Below are 9242 nucleotides of genomic sequence, written 5' to 3' on the forward strand. Positions count from 1 at the left end.
GACAGAGATAAAGCTCATGGTGTAACTGGTGCTTTTAACAGCAGTGAATATTTAGATTACCTTGATTGTGAACTTGTGTCTAGGGTTAGGGGGGTAAATCTGGAGCACAGGTCAGAAATGAGTGGGTTGGTGGGAGTGGTGAGGTGAGGACACCTAAGACTGCTGCCAAATCCAGCTTCTGATCAAACTACATGCTGAGTGTAATGCAGAATTCTGACACTCAGGGGCTTAAGACAATCAATTACAATAATCAAACTTAAGCCTTTTCTAAAGGGGTATTTAGGAAAACTTGCAGGGTGTATTTTCCCTGCCCAGTGAAGTTATGTCTTGATTTTAAGATTGCGGTGTTAATTTATTGGAAGAGTAGGAGGGAAGAAAAATCAGGGGCTGGGGAACTTTCAATACCATTACTAAAATAAAGAGAGCTTGGGGGGTACTTAATCCCCATCCTGCACTTCTGTCATCAGCTAAACATTGTTCCCCATTGTGCACACAAGGAGAACTGCAAAGCTGACCCAGCAGATCGAGATGAAAAGATTAGAAGCAGAAATTAAAGTCTCCTGGAGAGATTGTTCAGCTATTATATACCCATAAATTTTTCATGGATTTCCCCACGTTTTAAAAAATCATATTAATCTGAACTTGAGAGCTTTAAAAACATGCCTCTGATTGTCAGTATTTCCCTCTGATTGCCATCTAGGTGCACTGTGGAAGATCTTTTCTTAGTTTAGCTGAAGAGGAAGATATATGCAAAAAGAATAGATAGATTCCAGTATTCAAACTATTTGCCCCGGCTACTTCTACAGTTTCTGACCTGTCTTTCATTTGGAAGAAGAGGAAATGTGACCTTAGGACATAAATGAATGGTACCATAAGATCGTAAAATGGATGTACTGGGTGAGACCAAATGCCCATCTAGCCAAGCACTGTCTCAAACAGTAGACTAGAGAACAGAACAGGCACGTAATAACACTTCTCCCAAGTACTATTCCAGCTTCCACCAATCTGAGTCTCAAAGACCACCTGAACCAGATAAGGTTCATGTGTATTTTTAACTTCAATGGATTTCTCTTTTGGGAACTTGTTCAAGCTTCCCTTGAACCCATATAAACTTTAAACTCTGACAGTACCCTATGGGTACTTAATTATGTTAAGTCTAAAAGACCTTTTGCTTCCTTTCCAGCTGTCCTATCTGTCACCTGCCTTAATTTCTTGTCCTGGCAAAGACTATGCACAATCTGCATGTAAGGACCCTCTTTATGATGCTTTAGACTAGATACCTTTATCATCTCTCTCAACAGTCTTCTTTTCTAGGCATACAAAGAGTCTACTTTGCTTAGTTTATTTTTAATGGACATGTCCCTGGTTCCCATGATCATCCTTGTTGCCCTTTTATGAATCTTTTGAAAATGTAGGGGCAGGTAATATGCAAGATGTAGGTGCACCATGTATTTATACACTGGCATAAGCATTCCGTACTTATTTTCTGTCCCTTTCCTGTTTATTCCTAACATTCATTGAACACCACTAAGCAGATTCTTTCATGGACCTATCTTTTATAATCCTAAGATCTAATTCCTTGGTGGTAAGTCAGCTGAAAGCCCATGATTTTATTTGCAGAGTTTTGATTATTCCCAGGTGCATCACTTCAACTCTTATCTAAACAGAATTTCATGGGATATTTAAGGACCGCTCACTGAGTTTCATTAAGATCCTCCAAGACAGTCCTGCTAAGTGTCCTCATCTTTATTTTCCTGAAAAAACTGGTATCATCAACAGACTCTCACCTCACTAGTTGCTCTCTTTCCACTTTCCTTATGAATCAAACAAGGAAGTTTCTACACCTCTAGGCATAACCTCTCTTTCAAACTGAAATCCCATTTCCTTTCTCCACAGCACTGCGTCTTTCACTGAATCTTGACAATTCCTTGCCAGAGAGACAATAGCCAGTTTTGAACCTCTATGTCTTTTAACAACACCCAAGATTTTTTGGCTCTGATAGATGTAACACATGAGACAATAAGGTTTTCAAACCACCTCTCTCAGAAGGATGCCAGTCAGAACTCTCCAGTTTTCTTGGCATTGCACACAGTGTAGTGCTTAGAAACAAATTCTCTTCTCAGTTCAACATCTGAGGTCAGTGACAAACACAGCTTTGAAAGAAGGGTACATTTGAATACACTTTTCTTGTCAGATTAATAACAACAGTAAAGTGATGCATCTTTAACAAAACCCTCTAATAAAGGTTTTAAAAGCATGGTGATCATGGGAATTAGTTTGGGAGAACATGCAAAGTGCAGATCCAACTTAATCTAATTAGGGCTCTAATATACAGAAGTTAACACTTCTGGCAGAAGTAGTTGACAAATTAAATATTCTTCCAAAGAAAGAAAAAGGAAATTATAAAGTGCTTTGGAAAGTTTGGATCTGAAAATTTTTAAATTCTATCACAGTGTTTCTGAATTTTTTAAAAGAACTTCTCGAACACTTTTAGCCAAAAAGTTATAGAAGCAACTAGTTGAAAATGGCATTTTACTAATACGAAATTATTAGCATTTCTGATATTGTTTTTTCAAGGGAAAAAAAAGTACAAAGAAAAAAAAAGAAAATGTTACAAGTGCTGAAGTATCTGCATCTGTCTTTGAAGTATCTAGCAGAATAGCTACATGGATCGAGAATGAAATCTCTCCTTAGCCCTCATCGACACATTTATATTTACAGATACACAGAACCTTGTAGAAGCCAAGAGTTACTTTATCTTTCCTCTAGTCAGTGCCAACATAACAGAAACCAGCACCACCTTTTAGCTATCTCCTCAATTCAGAAACTGGCATGAGAAATTTCTAATGAATAGGGGCTGGATGACAGCAAGAAATATTATACTGATTAAGCTGAAGAATTAAACAATTTGGAAAAGGCAAAATCCATAGGACTGAATTGAAAAGATAATTACAAGTACAGAAAGAAACAGAAAGAAATAACAATCAGCTGTGCAACTAAGAGACACAGAGGGTAAGTGAAAAATTTAAGAATTAGTCTAGGAAGGGGTGAAAGAGGAGTGAGGGAGAAGCCACCTCTAGAATTCATGTCCTCATAACAATGCCAATGAATCACAGAAAAAAAAAAAGCCTGTAAGGGACTTTGGGTGGTCTTGTTGTTTACTGTCACAGCCTGTGATCAGTGGATTAGTTAGCTGAGGGTCCATGCACTATGTAAGATACCAGAAGATGACTTACAAAAAATTGCAAGTCATCCATATACTCTTGTAATTTATCTTTGTGCTAGCAATTTCCTCACAGCTGACTTTTTTTTTTTTTTAAAAGTAAAATATTATATATTGCAGGTATTGGAACTTCTTCATTTTCAGCCTCATTTTTCAATGACATCACCTTCTTCTACTGACTAGCAATCCTATACCTTGGTTTCCCTACTTCTTTGAATGCTCATAGAGTTCAGTTTCATGCATCTTGCTGGTCACATCTCATTTTTATATCTTGTTTACTTCAACTGTACTTCTGTAGGCTCACAGTAGTTTTTTAGGCTTGCCATTAGTAGTCTGATTCCTGTAAAATTCCTTTTTGAGTCTTCGGTTAAGGCTCATGTGTTAACAAAAGATGTCTCTCAGAACACAGCCCATCAGTGGCATAGTTTCTGCTTGTGCCTTTGGTATCTGCTCTTTGAGAAACTGCTATCACCATATCTTTACTCGTAATTTTCCCCTTCTCCTTTATATGAAACCAGTTATTTTATATGAAATGCCAATTGCTTAGGTTTGTATAAAGTCCCATGAAATACACTGATTCAATCTCTTTTTCTTAATGCTTGTCACATCCCACAAACAGCCAATGTTTACTTATTCCATAGCCTACTGTAAGACTCAGGACAGGAGGTTCTCAATGGCATAAAGGAATTGGGTACTGTATTCCCATTTAATATCATCTAAGTGATAATTGAATCAAAAGTCAATGGGAACTGGAAGTATAAAACCCTGTTACATGTCTGAAAAACTTCTTACCTGGTGAGGTTTTCAGCTGCTTTTCCCACCCTGAGGAACAGGCATGAGTAGAAGGGCTGAGGAGGACCTGTTGTGCAAAGGAAACTTCCAGGAGCAGGAAAGCTGGTGTACCACGGCTCAGGCAGTGGGCTTGAGCTCCCATTCTCTCCCATCTTATAAAACCTCTGTAATTTTCTACTAGTGCATTTAGCCCAACTCATTTCACAAATCAACAGACCCAGCAGTCAGTTGTCAGATACATTTAACCATACAGTAAGGGCAAAAGCAGTATGCACAGAGAGTGTTGCTGACAAACTGGAGACCAGGTCATTGAATGACTCTTTTTTCTGAGAAGACAAGTTCCTATGCTCTCACTGAAGGTCCTCAGCATGTCAGGGCTGAGATCTCCTCCTTGGTGCATACAAAAGCTGACGTGAGCCAATCTGCACCACAGCTACACACTCCTGACCTTCATGATGGTGGTGGGCTTGTTTGTTTGTTTTATTTTGTTTTTTCCAGGCAGAGATCTCCTAAGCTCAGAAAACAGAACAGAAAATGAGAAGCCAAGAAAAGATGTTTCCTGATGTTATAGATGTTATAGAAGTTATTATATATATATATATGAAATATTGTACTTATAATGTCATTTCCATGACTTCATTTATGGCACAGAGCTACTGCTCAGCTGAGCTCTACTAACATGCTGCCCAATTTCCTAGAACAGCAATGAAACCAACAACTGAGCCCAACTTCTTCAGTAGGGTGACTGACTATCGTACAATGGGGCTCAAGAGCTGGACTGTTGTGGAGGTTAAGCACTGGGGTTTGATCACCAAGATCTCATACTGCCACTCAGCCTTTCTATGCCTCGGTTTTCTCATATGAAAAATGGCACTTTGAAACTTTAATTATAGGTAAATATTTAATAGGCATAGCAGTGTTTGGAAAACACATTTGGAGGGAAAGAAGAAAACACTTGTTTAGAACTAAAATTGTTCTATGGTAGAAGAATAATGAAAACTAGGAACAGTTCTTTATCTTCTTGAAAAAAACTTCACAATTAAACAATCTGCCCCAGTGATTCACTGTCAAAGCTCATAGCCCAACCATGTTTGCCCAAGTACTTAACCTGAAGGCCATAATATCATGACTGAGGAGTCACAAATTAAGATGGGGTAGTCCTTGTTCAACATCAAATTTTCTTGGTCACTGAAGACAAACAGAACTAAAAACAATGGAAAAAATCCAGCTAAAATACATTTGGAGGGTCTATTGTTCAGTGCCATTACTGGTTATCTGTTAAATGGCAAGTAGTGAAAAATTTCTGTTGCTCTTGTGCTTTTTTAAACCAATTCTTCAGGCAAGACACAATTAGTTATAATTTTCTTTTCCCCTGCACTTGAATGCAAGTTATGATTTTGTTTGTTTCTCTGATAAACAACTCAGAAATTGGCAGATATTAATATATGGATAAATATTCTGCATAATTCCTGCCTAAAGCACCATCAGTGCTTCCTTGGGCAATATGTTTCTGGGTAACCAGGTTAGATTTTGACCTATAATATGCTATCATCTTCCTAGTGTAATAACACTATCGCATCATTTCTCATGTACGCTATCAAAAGATCTACAAGAGAAGCTACTAATTTGTTGCTTTACATAGACTCAGTGCAAATGACCTATTATGGAATTCAACAGCACTGCTGACATCTTTAAAGAAAGCTCTTTCTCTTCTAACCAAAGAAAGCTATTGAGTGACAGCCATCAGTCAACTGGGAAAGATGAGTGATAAATACAAAAACAAGGGGTACCTGACTGAAGTGGGCAATGTGCTAATCTTGTCATCACGTTTACAGCTCCCACTACTATATTTCTTGCCATTATACAGCCAAAGAGTATTTAACTGCTGAATGGGATATTCTGCTACCATGTGCCTAAAGCCACCCTCTGGCATTCCCATAGTACCACTGTGCAGAGACAGAATGAAGAAAGAAATGACAATATACACTCTGAACGTGTATTTGTAATATTTCACGTATACATATGAAGATTAGATCACACATTTACTTTTTTTCAACTGCAAAAGACAACATCCCAAGTTCACAGTTATCCAAGCATAAACCAGAAACTGCTGACTCGTATGAAAACAAAAACTCTCACAAACAAAACACTACAGTTATGGTTGAGTGCCCGATGTTCCTATTACTTTGGCAACTGCTTGCAGTGCTATCCGATTATACTGCATTTTAGTTCTGAGCAAGGTTTGACTGAGTACTGTCTTCATATAACCAGCAGAGTTACCAGCTTCCCTGGAAATAGTAGTCTAATCAAATTTTTATTTGGCATAACCGGCTCTTCTTCTAAATGTCAGTCAAACTTACACAAGATTTTTGTTCTCTCTTAGGAGAGCAGGAAATATCAGCTACAGACTTAAGGATAACTCTTGAAAATGCTGGTTACGTAGGAAACCCCCTGACTTCTGTATGTTATTTTTGAATCATAAATTTTGTTTCATTATTAATTCTTATCTTATGATACCAGATATTTAAGAAGTTTACATATATATAATCATTCATTTAATCTCAGTAATATCAAAAGAGATTATTTTTCTGATGAATGTATTAGAAGCTTAACTAATTACATTTTACTATAATAATGTAACACAAGCAGAATTTGTATTGCAATTTATTTTGGAAAACACTAGATAGATAAAAACAAAGGTCAAAAGTCACAGTGGATAATAGCTGATGGTTTTGATAATGCTAATTATATATTACTAAAGAATAAAGGTAGAAAGGGAAATATGAGCATTAAAAGAAAGATAAACATCCCAATGCTGAATTTAAAATGAAAAAAGGAAAAAAACCTTTAAACGTCTTTGTAGCTCACTGTCATAAACCGAAGACATAATGAAGCCTGAATTAAAAATGTCAGTTTCTGTGAATGTTGATAACTTGGTTCTTTGTTGCACAAGTCAAAATGTGTCTGTTTGATGGGTTAAAATGACAGTCTGCAAATGGGAGAAGCTAGAGCTAAAAAAAGAAGCCCCCCCCACTTCCCAAAAGACTTATAAAAAGTAGGTCCGTAATGCAGTACTTTAAGGAGAAGACCTGTAGGGTAGAAGAGCCATATCTTTAAGAAGTAACCAAGCAGCACTAAAAGGCAATGTCCATGGCCAATCAAAACTATTTCTCTAGCTGCTGGGGCTCTTGCATCTCTGTCTTCACACTAGACTGGAAACCCTTTGTACTAATTGCCAGACTGTACCAGATTTTCTGGTTCAGTTCCATCCCACAATTGACCGACAATGATGCGCAAGGAAGGGGAAAAATTCAGGCTCACCACTGCAAGCAGAGGGTCAGAAATGGTTTCATAGGGAGCACATCACTGCTTGGCACTAAATGCAGGGTTAAGCAAGCATCATCTGTACTTTCTTCTAATTCCTAGGTTAAAAGGGGGATGGGAAAAACATCCACACTGTTGCAGGGTAAAGAGACGACTCTGAAAGCTGGCATACCTTCTGCAAAAATCTTCCACAGAGACAAGAAAATGCCTGGAGGATTTCTGGAAGTTGGTCTCTAATCACAGTATCAGTACATTACTTATATTAAAATAAATAAAGCAGTTGTGAAATTCTGTTATTCCGTAAAAAACATCCTCCCACATTTACAGTAAGTGTTAAATTATTTGCCTATAAAGTGAATTTTCCAAGGAATTAAAATAATTCACAATCTTAGGTACTGGAAAGATCCAAACAAATATAGATATATAGAAAATAATCTGTAATCAAAAAGGTAGAAATATTTTAACATAAAATGCATATATTAAAGTTAGGCATTTAACAATACACTTTTGAATTCATAAATAAATATCTCCTGTGCATCTAATCTAGTTCACTGCAGCTTATACATACGCACATTCTTATTGTTGTAAGGTCTTTTGCTTTTTGATGAATTGCTTTAATAAATCTGGGAAAAACTTAATTGAAGAGGAATAAACCCACAAATTCTTTCAGAAATTGGACTGACAGAATCTTTCTGATCACAAATCTTATTTACCCTCAATTGTTCTCCGCCCACTTTATTTCAAGCAAACAGCACCCCCAATAGCATTTCTACAAAACATTAAGACAGTTCTGAGAGCAAAGTAAAAAAGAACGAGAAAAGGAAAGAAAGAGAGAAAGAAAAGAAAACAATTCAGCACTTATGGCAAGGCAGTTCAAAACCATAAGATTGCCTGTGCTACCCATGTCCTGGAAATACCATGCCCACAGGTCAAACACTTTCCGTTTTACCCAGTCTTTGGAGCATACTTATTTACAGAATACCTGCTCTCAAAACACCTCATTGTGCAGGTAATACACTCCTTACTTTCACTAGTTAGTTACCATTCAGTTGCTGTAAGAGGAAAGGCACATTTCATTCAAATCCATCCCCTCTCTCACCCCACCACCTCTCACTCCAAGAATGGTTATTTTCCCTGTTAAACTGAACCTGCTCTCCTCTCTTGCCCCCTACGAAAGCTCCAAATGAGTGATAAGCTGCGAAGTTTCAGAACTAGGCCAATAAAGTTAGCATCTTAAAGCACAGACAGCAGAGGACTTAGGCAAAAGCTTACCTTTCAAACCCTGAACAGAGCTGTCTTTTATGAGGCCTATACAGCTGACAAGTCCTGGGACTTTCTCAAACACAGGACCCATACAGGTGAAATTCTAATAGGTGGTAAACACCTGAGAACTGGACAAGAAGACTACAAGTAAAAAGAAATCAAATGAGTAAAATGTCTTCCCAGAGCCACAGTCAGCTCTTGTGCATGGGGAGTTACGAATGCACTGGCTATAGACTTTTGTCCAAAGCTGTAGTTTTTTTTTTTTTTTTTTTTTTTTTAGTGAAGCTAGATTAGTTCATACAAAACTCAACAATACAGCACTGAAACCCATTGTTGATATTCAACATTTTTCACATAGCGGAACAGAATAGACAATACGGTATCTAGGAAACCATGGGCTGGATTACAAACTGATGATATCTCATCCTTCTGGAGGGCCTGTAATCCTTTTTATTACCTACCACAGAAGGGGGGAAGAAAACCCAAAACAAAACACCACAGCATAAACCACCCCGTATCAATGATTGAACTCTTTTCATAAATAAACGAATTTAATCTTTTTCCGCTTCTGTCCTAAGCTTACTCCCCCACTGCAATATACATATATAATATGTGCCTTTCACGCTACTTAAATAACTGT

The 9242-nt window shown here is 37.5% G+C and overlaps 1 long non-coding RNA gene across 4 annotated transcripts in view; it reads right to left on the reverse strand.

Moving 5' to 3' along the window:
* Window positions 1–8721, reverse strand: part of LOC121097044 — a 91508-nt gene extending 82787 nt beyond the window's left edge. For all 4 annotated transcript variants that reach the window (XR_005830754.1, XR_005830753.1, XR_005830752.1 and 1 more), the window contains exon 1: window positions 8612–8721. This is a non-coding gene — a long non-coding RNA (uncharacterized LOC121097044). The remainder of the gene's footprint in view (window positions 1–8611) is intronic.
* Between the last annotated feature and the right edge of the window lie 521 nt (window positions 8722–9242).

Source organism: Falco naumanni, chromosome 13 (genome assembly GCF_017639655.2).
Source record: "Falco naumanni isolate bFalNau1 chromosome 13, bFalNau1.pat, whole genome shotgun sequence".
Classification (NCBI taxonomy): domain Eukaryota; kingdom Metazoa; phylum Chordata; class Aves; order Falconiformes; family Falconidae; genus Falco; species Falco naumanni.